We start from the raw sequence: 18,231 nt of genomic DNA, 5'->3' as shown, positions 1-18,231 counted from the left end.
CATTCGTCTCTATATATTTAGCAATTTCTCTTGCTATTTCTTCTTTAACCCACTGATTGTTTAGGAGTGTGTTGTTTAACCTCCAGGTATTTGTGAATTTTCTAAGTCTCTGATGGTTATTGACTTCTAACTGTATTCCATTGTGGTCAGAGAATGTGCTTTGAATAATTTCAATCTTTTTAAATTTATTGAAGCTTGTTTTATGTCCCAGCATATGGTCTATTCTGGAGAAAGTTCCATGAGCACTAGAAAAGTATGTGTATCCTGGTGATTTGGGATGTAATGTCCTGTATATGTCTGTTAAATCTAATTCATTTATCAGATTGTTTAGGTTTTCAATTTCCTTATTGGTCTTCTGTCTGGTTGATCTATCTATAGGAGAGAGTGATGTGTTGAAGTCTCCCACAATTATTGTGGAAACATCAATTGCTTCCTTTAGTTTTGCCAGTGTTTCTCTCATGTATTTTGTGGCACCTTGGTTGGGTGCATAGACATTTAAGATTGTTATTTCTTCTTGCTGAATTGCCCCTTTCATTAGTACGTAGTGGCCTTCTTTGTCTCTCAAAACATCCCTGCATTTGAAGTCTATTTTATCAGAGATTAATATTGCTACACCTGCTTTCTTTTGGCTGTAGTTTGCATGAAATATTTTTTTCCATCCTTTCACTTTCAGTTTCTTTGTGTCCCTGTGTCTAAGATGAGTCTCTTGTATGCAACATATTGATGGTTCATTTTTTTTGATCCATTCTGCGAATCTATATCTTTTAATTGGGGAGTTTAATCCATTTACATTCAACGTTATAACCGTGAAGGCATTTCTTGAATCAGCCATCTTATCCTTTAGTTTATGTTTGTCATATTTTTCCCCTCTGTCTATTAATATCCTTTATTGTACCCATACCGAATCTCTTTAGCACTGAACCTTTCTCAAAGTCTCTCTGTCCTTTCTTTGTTTCTCTGTCTGTAGGGCTCCCTTGAGTATCTCCAGTAGGGCAGGTCTCTTGTTAGGAAATTCTCTCAGAATTTGTTTGCCTGTGAAAAATTTAAGCTCTCCCTCAAATTTGAAGGAGAGCTTTGCTGGATAAAGTATTCTTGGCTGGAAATTTTTCTCACTCAGAATTTTAAATATATCGTGCCACTGCCTTCTTGCCTCCATGGTGGCTGCTGAGTAGTCACTACTTAGTCTTATGCTGTTTCCTTTGTATGTGGTGAATTGCTTTTCTCTTGCTGCCTTCAGAACTTGCTCCTTCTCTTCTGTGTTTGATAGTGTGATCAGTATATTTCTCGGAGTGGGTTTATTTGGATTTATTCTATTTGGAGTTCGCTGAGCATTTATGATTTGTGTATTTATGTTGTTTAGAAGATTTGGGAAGTTTTCCCCAACAATTTCTTTGAATACTCTTCCTAGACCTTTACCCTTTTCTTCCCCTTCTGGGACACCAATGATTCTTATATTTGGACGTTTCATATCATCTATCATATACCTGGGGTCCATTTCAATTTTTTCAATTTTTTTCCCCATTCTTTCTTTTATGCTTTCACTTTCCATTCTGTCATCTTCGAGGTCACTGATTCGTTGTTCAACTTCCTCTAGTCTTGTATTATGAGTGTCCAGAATCTTTTTAATTTGGTCAACAGTTTCTTTAATTTCCATAAGATCATCCATTTTTTTATTTAGTCTTGCAATGTCTTCTTTATGCTTTTCTAGGGTCTTCTTGATTTCCTTTATCTCCCGTACTATGGTCTCATTGTTCATCTTTAGTTCTTTGAGTAGCTGCTCTAGGTGCTGTGTCTCTTCTGGTATTTTGATTTGGGTGCTTGGGCTTGGGTTATCCATATCGTCTGGTTTTTTCATATGCTTTATAATTTTCTGTTGTTTTTGGCCTCTTGGCATTTGCTGAACTTGATAGGGTTCTTTTAGGATTTGTAGACCAATTGAAGTCCTTATCTCTAATTTATCAGATCTACAGCTTCGTGGATTACACTTTCTCTAACTAACCAGCAGGTGGCGTCCACGAGCCACCTGTTCTCCACAAGCCAGTTCTCCCCTGCTTAGCCTTTGTGGTGAGTGGAGGAGTGAGTCTTGTGGGGTCCAATTGGTGTACCAAGCTTGCATGTGTAGTTGGTGTTGCCCGCCCTGTATATGTGGCGTGTTTCTGGGCAGTCAGGGAGGGGGGGTGGCTCTAACAATCAAATCTCCCTGGTGATCCTAGAGTTTTAAAGCTGCTGCAATAGTGTAATCCTTCAGTTCAGTCCTGCCACGGTTTGTCTCTGCCACTGACCCACAAGTCCTTGGTATTGGCGTATGGCTCCCGAGACTTGCAAGTGGGCCCCTCTTCCAGGCTGTGCACCCCGGGTCCTCTGTTGAGGGATGACTGTGCTATGTCACAGGTGAGTGCCGTCCCCCCAGGGCAGTTCTGGGCTGCTGGGCTGTGTAGGGAGGCTCCCAGTCTGCTGAAATGATGGTTGAATGGGGCTTTGTTAATTCACACTGCTCTACCTTCCCAACTCTGGGACAATCAGCTGAGGTTGCAGGGAAGGCTTATGTCCATGCCCAGTTTTGTGGTGTGTGCCTGTTATTTGAAGCACTTCCATCACACTGGGTTGTCTGGGGCAGTTCTGGGCTATGGGGCTGGCGATGGGCAGGAGTGTTTCCTGTCCACCAGGATGATGGCTGTGAGCGGACACCCCCCTTTTCTTGGGAAGTTGTGGTGTTTAGTGAATTTTCTCAGCCACTGGATTATTGCGTTTTGTCTCAGAGCTCTCCTAGTTCTGCTCTTGACTTGACCTGCCCAAATAGTAAGTCTTTGAAGCTTTCTGTATTGGGCTTCTTAGAGTAATTGTTTTAGAAAAAGAAAAAAGGATTAAAAAAAAAAAACAAAAAAAAAAACGGGCCCTCCTCAGAGATCTAAAGGGTTATTGAAATTCTAAGAGACAAAGCAACCAGGGCCATTAAGGAAAGGCCCACAGGGCAGAGAGATCAGCTTTTCTTCGGGATTTGCATATGCGCCTCAGGGCCCTTCCCCTTTCTATGTTCACCAGAACTCCAAAAATCCTCCGCTTTTATTTTGGAGTTTTTCGTGTTGTTTTTTTTCTATGGATGTCTCGTCTCTGCTGGGCTGGCTGCTCTCAGATTCTCTGGTGTCTGGTCTCAGTCTATCTATGGTTGGAGTTTGAATCAGTAGAATGAGTTTCCGATAAGAGCTGCCACTGCAGTTCTCCCTTCTCCTTCCCGGAGCTGACAGCCCCTCCTCCCCCGGGACTGAGCCTGGCAGGGAGGGGCGCGGGTCCCCTGGCCGCAAAAACTTACAGATTTCGCTGATCTCAGCAGTTCCACGTTTTCATGAGTGTTGTATGAAGTATGCCCAAAGTCAGATTGCTCTGTGGTGTCCAGTCCACGCAGTTCCTGGCTTTCTACCTACTTTCCTGGAGGAGTAACTAAAACATACAGCTCACCAGTCTGCCGTCTTGCCCCGCCCTCTTCATTTACTTTTAAATACTGGGAGATGTTAAGCAAATAATGAGGCAGGTGGTATGTTTGTCCTCACTGTGTTTATCTTCCCCCTTTCTGTAATCTCTCTTTTATCTCAGGGATCATTGTTGCCATTTTGCTCTGATTTCTCCTATCAAAAGAAGACACACAATAAACAACCCTTAATTGAATACTCTTAATTAAGTTATTAGTGACTAAACCATTACTCTCTCTAGAACAATCACAATCTCTCAAAAGAGATCCCCATAAGACTGTGAAAGAGAGAACTGATGTCTCCTGCTTCAGAACTCAGGATCAGAGACGGTGGAACCTACTTCAGCAGGTCTCAGGATCTTGATGTTTAATCAGATCATGTCCCTGAAATTTAATTCTGCTATTAGTCAATACAATATGTGTTACTCCTCTTTCTAACAAGTAATCCTACTACTCCATAATGTGTTTTACATAATGTACCACTCTATGTATGATTTTCTAAAATTGTTTCATTTTTGGAAAACACACAAGATAATATACAAATGAGTACAAGTTATAAAGAATATGCAGAAAATGGAATATATGTCCAAAAACAATATGTTAATGAGGTTCCCTATTAGTACCATCCTAATCTAGTGTATACAATATACATTTCAATGGATGTGGCATTACTTTTTTGAAAATAAGATGCTGTAAATAAATGAAGTATTATTATTATAATCCAATTCATTTCAACGATTATTCAATCAACAGCACGTACTGTACGTAGGAGACAAACTAAGTTATGGAGTTGCCAGTGGTGAAAAAACACCTACTCTCAGACCTCCCTGAGGAGGTGGTGCTTGAGGTAAAATATGGAAGCTGTAGAAATCTATATGATTAAAATGCTGATTTACCATTACTCAGATTTTCCCCTTGATGTTTGATGATTTCCAACACTTTAGATTCATAATCTGCATTTTTCCCAAAAGTCCTTGAAATTGTATTAGCTTACTAGGGGGACTATTTCACATTCATTTCTTTATTTTTAATTCTCTAAATAAGGTGAGTCTAGTTTGGACTTTCTTTATAAAATTAATCTCAGAGCTTCAATCATCTTTTTTTGCTTGAATAAAGCAGCATATGGAACTTTTACTATACCTGAAGTTTTGGAGACGATAACTGGATATATCGACATAGTAGAGGAAAAATAGTTCATTTCTACTTAAAACAGAAGAGCAGCAGTTCAGTTGAGATACTTCCTGAAAAAATAAGCAAAACTGTCAACTCTCACTACTTTAGTGTTGATTCGGACTCCAAGGAGAGGAAAACAGGAGAGAAAGGAGCCCACTGCAGGGCCTGCTGACTCAGACTGGTTTTCCCATCGCTACTAAACACAGAGCTGATTGCATAATCGAGGCAGCTGAATGGTCAGCCCTGGCATTGAAACAGACACTTGTGCTTAAGCGCTTTTTCATGCTCCAGTGGGTAAATTGTTAATGGACAGATAACACCATCTTAATCTCCAATACTACTTCATGGAAAAACAATATGACCAGTCCCAGGGAAGGAGAATAAAAAATAAGTGAGGTTAAAATGTTTCAAGCCAGCTGACTACATATCTGGCTTTGAGTTTAGCATTAACTTCCAGATAGGAATGAATATTTGAATAAAAATAGACTCTTTTGGAAATGAGAACTATTAAAGTATACAAAGATAGAAAACTAAAGGCTTTTGCACGTGTAGGAAATATCACAAGATTAGACGCAATGCCAGTCCAGCTTTTGTTATTGCCACAAGGGGGACACCTTCTGTGGACAGAAACAAATAACCAAAAGAAAGTGAAGGCTTTTTTATCTCCCCCCTGAGCTCACTGACAGTTGGTGAAAGAATATAAATGTCAGGGAATTACAATGAGATGGAATTTAGAGAAACCAGATCCATTAATTTGCTGTTAGGATTGACTCTGGCCATCTTATTTCAAAGATGTGAAGGCAGATTCTCTTGAAACAGGATTTCCAAGTGGCTCACCCTCATTTTTTTTTTAAAGAGCCAATTCAGCATGCGGAAAATATGAGCATGTTCCTTTTTGACTGTCAAAAGGGAAGTCTCATATAACAGTATACTTTTGAACAAAACCAACTTTTTTTTTTTAAAGCAAAGCGACAAAGGAAAAAAAAGGAAAATGGAAAACAAACTTTTTTTGCACTAGGGCATTAATCTCCTAATTCATATTTTATTTTTCTCCACCTAAGATCATCTTTACTTTCAAAGGTTACTTAAGTTCATACTAGTTCCTTTCCTCCTGCCATTTTAGTATTACATACAATTTGATTCCTTTACTTGACTGAGCTTTTTCAGGATTGTGTTCATGTCTTCTAATTCTTAACATGGCTACAGAGTATCTACTCATTGTATTATTTCAATAAAAGTCATTCTATACCGCTGAGTTTTCCATCTGCAGTGAATGCTTAGTGATGTGGACTGCAAAGCTTTGAGAGACTGAGGCTCTGTTATAGGAAAATGTTGGATTTCAAAGTGGGAGATCTGTGTCAGAGTCCCACAAAATAATCATAATTGTAGTTGTAATGTAAAATAATTGTAATTGTAATGATACTCTGTAATTATGACTGTCATTTATCGAGTGCTCACTGTGTCAGGTACAGCATAAAGTGCTACAAACATCATCTCACGTAACTCTCGCACCAACTCTAGGAGATTATCTGGGTCCTGTTTTACAGATGGGCCACTGGGGCTTAAAGAACTGAAGAAACCTGCCTAAGGGGAGAGCCTGCTGGTAATTTCTGACAGGAGCAGAATTAGGAATCAGGTCTGTCTGCTCAGTTTCACCATCTGTAAAACAAGGTAAACCTTGATTCAAATTTTGCTGTGCTTATTTGGGATTATGCGAGCCCTGTAAAAGGAAATAGGTATAGACCAGATGCAGGATGGGAAACGGACTCCTTGCAAGTCAGGAACAAGCCCAAAGAGGGTGAGAGGAGACTTCTTCTCAAGGGTCATGGTTCTGTGCCTTTTCACTAACCTAAACATCTCTTTTCATTTTTCTGATGCTTATCATCACTCTTTGTAGATTCCAGAGTCGCTTTTTTTTCCTACACTGGTAGACTGTGGCATAATCATTGAAGGGAAAGTGGCGTAGAGACCCAGGTTCACACTGGGATACGGACAAACCAAGTTGGAGATGGAGAGAGGACAGGAGAAAACCGTTATTGTTTTAACCTTTGATTACTGAAGTGGATTCTCAACAGAAACTTTAGTATTTCAGGAGATAACGGGAACAGAATAATTTTGTTGTGAAGTTTTCAGCTCTTCATGTATTCCTAATTTCATATGCTCTAATTATTTGTTTCTCCAAAACTCTCATTCATTTATGGAATGAATAAAATCATGTTTCTTATTAATTTATTCAAGTTCTGTTAGACCCTACTAGATACCCAGCATTCTACTAAATTTCTAAGAAATAAAGATGAGTACTTTTTAGGTACTTAATGAACAAATAAATGAAAAATTCAGATTATAGGCTGAAGATGCAAGGTGGAACATAACACTGTAATGTTGTAAGATGATTTGTGTGGGGAGGGAGAAGGGGAAGGAGTAGTGGATTCACAATTACCTATTCAGGTGATAAGGGACTTTAAAAGGAAGTCTTTTGGAATCAGCTTAGCAAAAATATTGAACATGAGGTATTAATGACATAAGTGAAAAGAAGTAAAAATTATAAAGCACAGCAAAACTTTATGATGCCTGATATCTAGTTGGAACATATGGGCAAAGATGATAATCATATAGAGAAATACATGAATTACATTAAATACAGAATAAGAAGAGCCACAATTTTGGCACAATGGTGAGTTAGTAAGCAATATTTTTTCAAATTTGGACTAAAAAACCCTGCTATTCACAGTACCTCCTACTACTAAATTTATGTTCCTACCATACAAGAATGTGAAAATAAAAAGTCCAACGTTAAAACATAGGATTTCTATTTTGAAAGTGTAAAGCCCAAAGACAAAGCAATGCAAAAGATTTTCTTTCTATAAAAACAATATTTCAAAACATTATCTATTTCAGCCTCACAAACACTGAATAGTTGTAAGGCACCTTAGAAATTCATCTAATTCAAGTCTTTATTTTCTGCTCAAGGAAGCTCAGATCCAGAACATTCAGAACCCAATTCTTCACCCATCACAACCCAGCAATATTCCCACCATTTTGCCTGCGTTACTGGACAACCACCTAGTAGCAATATTTGTCTGTGTTGTTTATTCTTCATCATTTTCCCTCCTCTGACCTTATTTTTTTGAACTTGACATTTTTCCCTCTCCAAGCATTATGGTAGCTTTGAGAAATTTAAGGTCAGACCTGATCTCCCAGAAACTATGTGCCTTCTCTCTGCTTCAGGCTTCTGCAATCCTTGCAATCAAATAATTGAACCATTTGGCCAAATTCTAAAAACAAATGGACCCCACAAGTCTGTTTGTCCCACTGCCTTATGATGAATCATGCATTTAACCTGTAAGGCTTCTTTTAGCTACATGGACATTTTTGTCCTCAATCCAGTAGCTTTTTAACAAAACATTTTTAGTGCAACCACTAAAAATCAGCTCTGGGATCCAAAGAGGAAACGCAAGCACGAGGAATTGCTTTTGAGGTTAAAAAATATAAAGATCTGAAAACAACAGCGACCTCAAGAGTATATAGTCCCATCCTTCCCTTTGCTGCAGTTCAGAAAAGTTCACATTATTCATGAATCTAATTTGTCAGCCAGAGGCAGAACGAGGAGCAGAGGCTGTAGTTCCACCTTTCTGTCTGATGATCTTAGCTGCATTTCTAAGGAATCGAGGGACAACACTTTATCATGTACCATGTTTCTATGCTTTCTCATCCACTATCTCATTTGGGCACACTTTCTCAAAACCAGCTAAATCTGTATTATCATTATTAATTTACAAATGAAGAAACTGACGCCAAAAATCATACTGCTGGGAGCTGAGGTTTGGTGCTCTATTTGGTAAACTTTGTCTCCGCTCTTATTATCTTTGACATAAGCACTAGAAATAAGTAAAGTTGGGAACGTATGTATCAGTTGATGCACAATTTTATAATTGTTCACAGACATGATTTTTTCTGTGGTTATGATAATAAAAGCTGACATTTTGAATAATGATTGTCCAAGCCACAAGATATGGTGGAAAATGCATAGTTATCAGATATGTGTTCATGCTAGGCCAATATATATAGATACAAAGGGAAACAGACAAGGTGAATATAAATCTAGAAATAAATCTCACACTTTTTCTTTAGAAAAATTCCCACCCATTGCCACACAGATTTTCTTCCTAAGGTACTCTTTTATCACATCTTTCATCTTCTCCACTGAAGAAGCACTAACATTTTAACCTGCCAGCCACCTTCCTTTCCAGACTTATTTTCCTCTTGTTCTGGACTATTGTCTTGTATTGTTATCATCTTCTGGAAGTTTTTAATGCTTTAACTTTATTTCCTAGACTTTCATTAACAAATTCTTTGAGGGTGAAGATTTTGTCTTTGCCGTCATTTTATTCACCAAAGTACAGTTTTTAGAATATAATATTCTATTTCTAATTCAGCTCAATTAATGTTTGCTGAATGAATAATAATAGCTAATATTCATTGGGTAATTATTATGTGATAGGACCTAAATATATTACATGCCTGATCCCACTGGTTGCTACAATAAAAATGAAAGAAAGCATACCAAATTATTTTTGCATCCTCTTAGCAAATGTTTGCAGATTTGTTAGACTATACGAATACTATTCCATAATTTTGAATAATAAATGTTACTTAGCATGAGTAAAGAATATTCATTTACTTGCTCATTTATTCATCAAACATTAATTAAATACTTTGTGTCAGGAAATAGGGCAGGTTATAGAGTTACAAAATTAAGGGAGCCATCACATATCTGATCACACCCCTGGTTAAAATCCTCTCACCTCCTGCCACTGCCTTCACAGAATCCTTTATTTCATCAAGGATATGGAAGAACACTTCCTTATCAGACCACACTTTGGAAAATGTGGTTTGAAAGGTTATATCCTGGGTGAATTTTGGAGAACTGGTTTCCAGCCAACTTAATGACTAGTTCTTGAGTATTCCCTTGAAAAATAGATCAAATTACTCAGTAACTTGGACAAATCCAGAACGGATTTCACCCCTCTCCCCACCTCCACATATAAAGTGAACTTTGGGGTACATACTCTCTACATCATTTGTTTATTTATTCAGGTTTCCCCAAATGAGCATGGATCCTCACTTTCAGTTGGGCACATGTATTGATATAAGCTAAGTATATAAATGTTGCTTAACTTTAGTTTATTTATAATGTAACTTTGGGTATCTAATTTTTAGCATAGTGTGTTTTTGTTTTATTGTTTTTTAATGCTGGAATTGCTTTGGAAGGTGCATGATATAATTTAATAAATTACTGTTTTTTTTAATTTCCATTAAAAATGAAAAAAAAAAAAAAAGCCTCTATGTTTATGGGACCTGAAAGAATCCCAGCTTTTGTAAGTCTCTAATCATATTCTTTGTCTTCTCTTTCTCTTGCCTGCATCACAGTACATGTTAATCTTTTCAAAGCAAAATAACATGTATATTAATGGTAGCGAAATCATTTGTAGGAAAACTGTTTAATAAATGATCTTGAATGTGTCATGGAGTAAAACTAGATTGTTAGATGTGGATTTGATTATCTATTCCTCTGCACATGGATGATAAAGTGTGGTAAGAGGTGAGTTTTCATTACTTTCTCTTTGCAAAAAAGTGATCAAATTTTTTACAGTTTGCATTGCCATAGTTAAAATATATATTCATTGTGATTTGTATACAACTAAACACAAAACCCTAAAATGTTGGTAAAAATTGTATGCTGAAAACCCAAAGGTCTTTGTTCATAAGCTGAATCTAAAATATAAATGGAATATCAAGTGGATTTCTTGTTCCTTATTTTAGAGTCATAAATCGAAGTTTAAATGCAATTTAACATGTATGTGAGATAGATCTATGAATACAATACTAACTTTCATTTCTATGATTCTTATCTAATTTTATCATTTTTCTGCAAAATTATCTGCAATATAACAGTGAAGAATTGGGGAAGGAGTATAAAAATTTAGCATCAATTTTGGGGATTGAGGTTAAAAATTTAGAATACATTTATTGAAAAATACTATGATAGGCTGAGAGGATACAAGGATGGAATACAGCCACAAAATAATAATTTAACCCCTGTCTCTGACAACTGGTGACTCAACAATGAATGTTATTTTTTTTACAGTTGGTATACAGAAACACTATTTCAAATGATTAGCTCATTAATTAAAAATATTAACTGTTAAAAGAACAGTAATCTGAGAAGAATAACTGTCCTTTTACACTTCTTGCTAGACATTATACTGAATATTTTCCATACATTAATTTTATCACCATGAAAATATTTGAATTATTTCCAGTTCAAAAAGGCCAGGAAACAGTTGTGAGACAGTGTAACACAGTGGCTAAGCAAAGGCATCAAATCCTTCCTCCTCTATTAGCTGTGTGACATTGGGCATGTTACTTAACCTCTCTGTGCCTCACTGTCCCTATCTGTCAAATAATAGTGCCTATCTTATAGGGTAATAGTGAAAATTAGTACGTTAGTACCTGTAACTTGTTTATTAAGTGTGCTCGGGACATAGTAAGCGTTCAACACACGTTAAGATAATTTTTAGATAATTTGCTTAGTATAGCAGTAATTGGCATTACTGGGATTCAAACAGGTTTGTCTGAATCTAGAATTCAGATTTTTAACCAACAAAAGATTTCTGATTGCACAGAATGTGCTTTATCCATATGTGTAAAGTAGTAATGAAATTCATTAAAATTTAGAAATAGTTTTACTTAAAATTATATTAAATGAAACTTAACAATAGCTTGTAATTGATAATGGTTCATAATGTTTCATATATGGCTGAATCTAGTTGTTTAGAGGGCAAGCTTCTGGACAGTTTCAGGGACCAGAGTTATTAATGTTGTTATATACTATTCCAATTATTAATTGGAATCTAAGATATTTGAATAAATAATCAATGGATTCTTCTATTATTTTATCTTATTTATTTTGTTCAGAAAATTATTTCTGTTCAGAAAACACATTTTTTATTAACTGTCCCCTTCACTTCTATTATGGTATGACTTCATTTTTTAAATTGTGTGTGCATGTGCCTCTTAATAGTCATGAATTAATGCATGCCTGTATTTATTTATTTTTGATACCCAAAATGACAGCTTGTGGACTCACTTCATGGCATGATTTAGAAAAGGAGTATAATTCATAATCAACCAATTAAAAAGCATTTAATCAATATCCCCAGATGTTCAGCATTAGAGTTGGGTTGATTTCAGAAACTTAAGAGTTGAAGGCATCTAAGAATTCCATCTATTACTTTCCTTGACCTAGTATTAGGAGGTCGCGTCTTAGACCTTACACCTAAAGCACAAGCAACGAAAGAAAAAAAATAGATAAATGGGAACTCCTCAGAATTAAAAGCTTCCGTAACTTAAAGAAATTTGTCAAAAAGGTAAAGAGACAGCCAACTCAATGGGAGAAAATATTTGGAAACCATGTATCTGATAAGAGACTGATATCTTGTATATATAAAGAAATCTTACAACTCAATGACAATAGTACAAATAGCCCAATTATAAAATGGGCAAAAGATATGAAAAGATTTCTCTGAAGAGGAAAAACAAATGGCTAAAAACACATGAAAAAATGTTCCTCCTCACTAACTATTAAGGAGAGGCAAATCAAAACCACAGTGAGGTTATCATCTCACACAAATAAGAATGGCTACCATTAAACAAACAGGAAACTACAAATACTGGAGAGAATGTGGAGAAACTGGAACTCTTATTCCTTGTTGGTGGGACTGTATAATGGTACAGCCACTCTGGAGGACAGTCTGGTGTTTCCTTAGAAAACTAGATATTGAGTTACCCTTCGATGCAACAATTTCCCTTCTCAGTATATACCCAGAAGATCTGAAAGCAGTGACATGAACACATATTTGCACACTGATGTCCACAGAAACATTATTCACAATTGCCAAGAGATGGAAACAGTCCAAATATCCTTCAACAGATGAGTGGATAAACAAAATGTGGTACATACATATGATGGAATACCACGCAGCAGTGAGAAGGAATGAGGTCATGAAGCATATGACAACATGGACAAACCTTAAGGACATAATGTTGAGTGAAATAAGTCAGATACAAAAGGAGAGACATTGTATGTTACCACTTACGTGAACACTTAAGGTAGAATATCGGGACCTAGAGATAGATAACAGTTAGTGAAGGGGGAAGGATAATCTAATAAGAACAGATAAGATATTGAGGGTAATCTTAATGATATGGGAATGCTCAGGAATGACTACAGTTTGTTAATTTTCTTCTGGTATAGTAGGAGCATATTGGAAGTAATGAAGTTATTTCAGGATATTTGTTTTTCCTATTCCTTCGTTTTATTTTGTCTAGAAATGTGTGCATGTGTGTTTAATTTTTTATAAAGTTAAAAAAAATTTTCCTTGAAATGTGATCATTCTTCAGTTTAACACCCTAGTAGCAAGGGAATCAGTCTCTTAGGAATAATGCATTTGGTTCTAGTATAGGTTATAACAAGGGCACCACCATTTATTGATCATGACGCAAAGCTCTTTATTTGCATTATGCCACCAAACCCCTTCAACAACTGTCATTAGCTTGAGGGTTCACATTTTACAGAGATGGTACTGGAAGCTTACAAAGGTTAGGTTACTTGTCCAAAGTCTTAAAGCTATCAATATATTGAAGAGCTAAAAAGAAACACAGGCTACTGATTCCAATCAACCTCAGCACTCACTATGCTGGTGGCTATCTCCACCAAGTGATTTGAATAATCTTCTTTACCGGGAGCTGAAAGCTACAGTAGTTACTTGTTTTGACTCTATCAGCATTCAGCCTGAAATCTTTGCAGGGCTCTGAGAGTTTAGTCTTCATCTCTCACTTAAATGTAAAGAGTCCGTCCTGGACGCTATCTTCCTAGTATTCTGGCAAGTGTTAGTTTCTCCTTTATATGCTTCTGATATACGATAAATTAATATATCGCTTGCATAAAATCACACACTCTGTTTCCAAAGTTCTTGGCATTTACTATAAAGCTAAAAGACAAAGATGGCATTGCTTGCCTATTCCTTAGAAAACTGTTGCCATCCAAAATCAGTATGCCCTTTCAAGATGGCTGCTTGATGTTCTGCTAAAACACTATAAAACTGCATCTAGCAGCTGCAGTTAAGAAATACAATATCATATATATATTTTATGTCTTTCAATAATTGTGAGTAGCATCCACATGGGATTCAGGCTAAGTAGTTGGAGATATAAAATAGATCCAAATCAATCCTTTATGATAGAGAAAAAGTTTAAATCTGCTAAAAGTGTTAAACAGGAATTCCCTGTCAGCCAAGATTAATAAAACAGCAATAAAACCTTCAAAGAAATTACTTTTCTAGGAAAGAACACATTTTTTATCTTCAGCTAGGTTCTGCTAATTGCCCCTTTTGAAATTCATTAGATTAGATAGCATTTTTTTATTATTATTGTAACAAGCAAGTAGTTCTCAAGCATCACTGCTCCTTAGAATTTCTTGGGGTGGATTTAAAAAAGAAACTACCCTTGCCTGGACCCCACCAGCATATTTAGTTTATCAGGACTGCAGTGTTGGGTATCAGTAGCTTTCAGCCCCCCTAAGTTATTCTAATATGCAGTCAAGAGTTGAGGTCTGTGGCCCATCTTGGGGTAAGAAGTCAAATGGGACGGCGAAGGCTGTGTCTCCTCAGTAACACTAAGTACTGTGTGAATCTGCGCCCTCTGTCTTACTTTAAACACCTTAAAACCACCCGGAATTTCCTTCTAGTGCCTTTCCCTGACACCTGAAAATATGATGTAACTTTAAGATGAAGAAATTGAAAGTCATGCAGCCAGGGCAGATCCATTCTAAAGAGACAACCAGGGTCTCTAGATTCTGGAGAACTTCTACTTTCCTTTGATTGACCTTGGAGAAAGCACACAACCTCTCTGGTCTTCAAATTCCTTACCAGTTCCTTCCCCCAGTCTCATGCCTCCTGTGATTTTTAAAGTTCCTGAAATTTTCAGTGTTCCTCCTGGGACCTTTCAAAGTTCCACAATATTTTATCACCTGAGCAAATTTTATTTTATTTAAGGTTCCCAAGGGAATTTTTTTTTTTTTATAATGATCAACAACTCTCTTTTCCTTGAAACTTGACCTACAATTTTCCTTTCCTGTGGCATGAAATTTTCCATGCTCCTGAAAAATAAATCCCCTCTCTTTCTTTCATGTAGGTGACTTCCCAATACTCAGAGATATTCTTCCTTATCAAAGCCCCTAAAAAGCACTAGCTCCTCCTGCCCATTGTAGCACAATACACAAGGCCCAAAAGCTTCCCAGTCTAGCTGCATCATTCAGAAAAAACGACTCAAATGTGTGTTCTATGCTCTTTGGACAAATTTCAACTTTTCTATCATACTTGGCCAACATGAATTTACTTCATGCCTCAGCTGATAAACCATAGAGTAATAATGTCTCTTTTTTTCACATTACTCTCAACACTTCCATCTCTCTTCTCACATTACGATCTCCTTGAGATTTTCTACATGTATAGTCACTGAATGCTTAAGAAATCACAAGTCAAAAGGACAAGGGGCTTGACTATGTTTATCATTAATTTTCTTCCATAAATGTTGACATTCTATATATAAAAATAGCAGTAAGTCATTCTCTATTACTTACATTACTCTTTGTAAATTTATTTGCTAAAGAAAAACAGGAGCAGACATTTCTCATGAGGAGTGCACACTTGAAATGTACTTGGCAGTAAGCAAATGAGAAAACAGCAGATGATGTCATGCATGCATTGCATCTGTTCACAAATACTAGTGGCATAATTTATATGAACATTTTACATATTGAAAATTGCAAGGACTCTTGCTGTGCTGTTCCTTTTGGAAAGCCGGCTGGTATGTAGTATTTAATTAAGCATTTTAAAACCATCCTTTTGCAGGACTGTTCTACTTTCAAGTTAAGACAGCTTGTCTCAGTTTTTAAAAAGAAGGCATAGCACCCTCTCTCTCTCTCTCTCTCTGTCTTTTGCAGATACAGAATATTAGTATTTTTAACCCAAGGAAAATAGAATATCTTGGAGATATAAAAAGGGTAAGTTTGAATGTGTTGTTAATTTAATGTGTTGTCAATCTGAATAGACCAGACATGTAAAAGAGTAATTTGATGAAAAAAAATCCAGCTTTTAGGATTCTAATTATAATTATTTCAATAACGATAATTTATTATTGTTGTGATAGAACCATGTTTTCTCTTTCTCTGCTACTTTTTTTTTTTTTTTTTTTTTTGGTGTTATCAAACATTAATGTTCGGAAGAAACCACTGCATAACTAACACTATTTCATCTATACCTCTTAGGTGAATTGCTTTTCCCAGCTATCTAATTTATCCAAAGAACATCTCTTTGGTCAGTATTATATACTATTTTTATTCTTTTCTTACACTTGTCTATTAATCATTTTCTGTGTTATGTTTTGTCATCAGGGAAGGAAAATCACATTCAGTTTTTTTCTTGTTTTCCTTCTCATGCTCAATCATAAAAATTAAAACATACAACTAAATAAGGAGTTGGTTCAAATCTTGCTTGAATTGCAGACACATTATTCGCAACAAAATAAGTCTTGTGTTTGAATTTCATTATCTTGTGTAAAAAAATCTTTTAATTCAGTCTTGGAAAAATATACCTATTTTATAGATATGACATGCATTTGTTTCCCTTGACTTTCATGAGCATTTGCCAGTAGTTCACAGTCTTTGCTAACTATTAAAAAAAGACAGTCTTAAATATCCAATTACTACATTTGGGTAATTAGTTGGTGCCACATTTCAAAGTTCAATTGATATGGTTTTGCTGTTTTGACCAGTTTTCTAGAAAATACAGTAAATTCATATAGATCTGGTATTGTTGCTCTTGTGTTCACATTCATACTTTTATCGCAGATTTCTGAGACACACGTTTGTTATTCTGCCAAAATCTACTATCCTCAAACATCACTGATAGCAAAAATATAGTAATCCTTGGAAAAATTTCTCAAGTTCTTAAGGTTTCAGATGCTAACAAAAAAAGGAAAAATTTAAAAAGGTAATGTGAAAAGTTGTTAGGGGCTTTAATAGGGAAATTGCTGGTTTCAACGATTTCAGCTTGCACAAGATCCCATGTTTGTGAAAACAAACGAAGAATCTCCGAACAGGATGTAATCAACCTCCGATCTGAGAAACACTGCAAAAATGACTGCAGTTGCCAAAAAAAATAACGTCGTTTACAAGCAGCTCTTCCTATGTCTACAGAAGGACTGGCCACACATGTGTGTTTATGCTGGATTTGGAAGCAAAAGCAAGGAAAGGCACAAATCCCACCTACACCATCCTAAAATACGCAGCGCGTATCAGAACCACATAGGAAGCTGCGGCCCGTTCCAAAAGGTGCTGGCAATTTCGAGGCGTCTCACAAAAATCCCAACGGTAAGTGATGGGGGATAAAAGGATTCTATTTGGCAGCAATTCTTTGTTGTCACATTCCCTCTTGGCAGACAGACCTCTGAAACACCTCTCAGTCACAAGCCCCAACCTAAATCTTTCTTTCTTTCTTTCTTTTTTCTTTTCTAAAATATTATCTGACAGCTTTCCTTAGGAACAGTAAGGACTTGGGAGGGAATATTCACGATGATCTTGTGGATAAGTTTCATCGCAAAAGTCCTGCACCTACCTTTGTGAAGCCTTGATTGCTCAGGTAGTCCGCATGGGCTGGATGCGAAAAAAGACCCGGTGTGATGGCTTCTCCAAATTTACCAGAAAGAAAGGACCTGGGATGCTTGTCCTTTAAGTGTCTCTAAACATGGTTTGCATAGCTGGATCTCTGCTTATCTGTGCCTTTCGGCTTTCGCTTCCTTACATGGATCTGCTCCCAACAGCAACTCCAAGCTGTCGAAAAGAAGCTATCTGGCAGCTCTCCGCTTCACCCAACACATGGATGATAAAAATACACATATAGAGATCCTTCCAGCCAGGCTAATTCCCACCCCGTGATCCTGCCCCTGTGCCTTTTTGCAAACACACTTTTGAGATTGACATTTCCACCTTCCAGATGTTTAGAGTACAACCTATTTCTACCTGATTTCCCACATAGAACTTTCAGGCTGTGCAAGTTAGCTTTATGAAAACAGAGATAATATAACAGTTCCTTACAGGAATCTTCATTTTTAAAGATTTTAGCGATATGATATATACAGGACCCTCAGAAAGTTTAGTGAATATTTATATAAATGAATGGCTAAACAAATGGATAAAACCACTACGTGAATGAATAAATACCTCTTAATGCATTACTTTGATTAGAAAGGGTTGTGAAGTATAAAACATTCTGGATTATTTGTCTTAAAGGATAAGGTAGCAGAGGGTCAAAGTAATCAGAATCTCCTAGGGAGAAGGAGAGGCCAGATGCTTATTTGAACAGCTTTTCCTTTAGGAAATCATGGTGGTTCTTGCTCAGTTCTTAGTGTAGCATAACCTTTGATATTTCTAAAACTTTTTGTAAATTTACATTTTTAAAGAATGCAAATCT

The 18,231-nt window shown here is 36.5% G+C and overlaps 1 protein-coding gene across 9 annotated transcripts in view; it reads right to left on the bottom strand.

Moving 5' to 3' along the window:
• Positions 1-17,512, bottom strand: part of SLC8A1 (solute carrier family 8 member A1) — a 376,616-nt gene extending 359,104 nt beyond the window's left edge. For 8 of the 9 annotated variants that reach the window (XM_037807853.1, XM_037807855.1, XM_037807858.1 and 5 more), the window contains exon 1: positions 17,377-17,488. The gene's annotated coding sequence lies outside the window, so the exon portion shown is untranslated. Of the gene's footprint in view, positions 1-17,376 lie in introns of all 9 variants that reach the window. The other variant, XM_037807837.1, reaches the window with a different exon arrangement.
• Between the last annotated feature and the right edge of the window lie 719 nt (positions 17,513-18,231).

This window comes from Choloepus didactylus, chromosome 17 (assembly GCF_015220235.1).
Source record: "Choloepus didactylus isolate mChoDid1 chromosome 17, mChoDid1.pri, whole genome shotgun sequence".
NCBI classification, from domain to species: Eukaryota; Metazoa; Chordata; class Mammalia; order Pilosa; family Megalonychidae; genus Choloepus; species Choloepus didactylus.
This window is presented reverse-complemented; position numbering and strand designations above follow the sequence as displayed.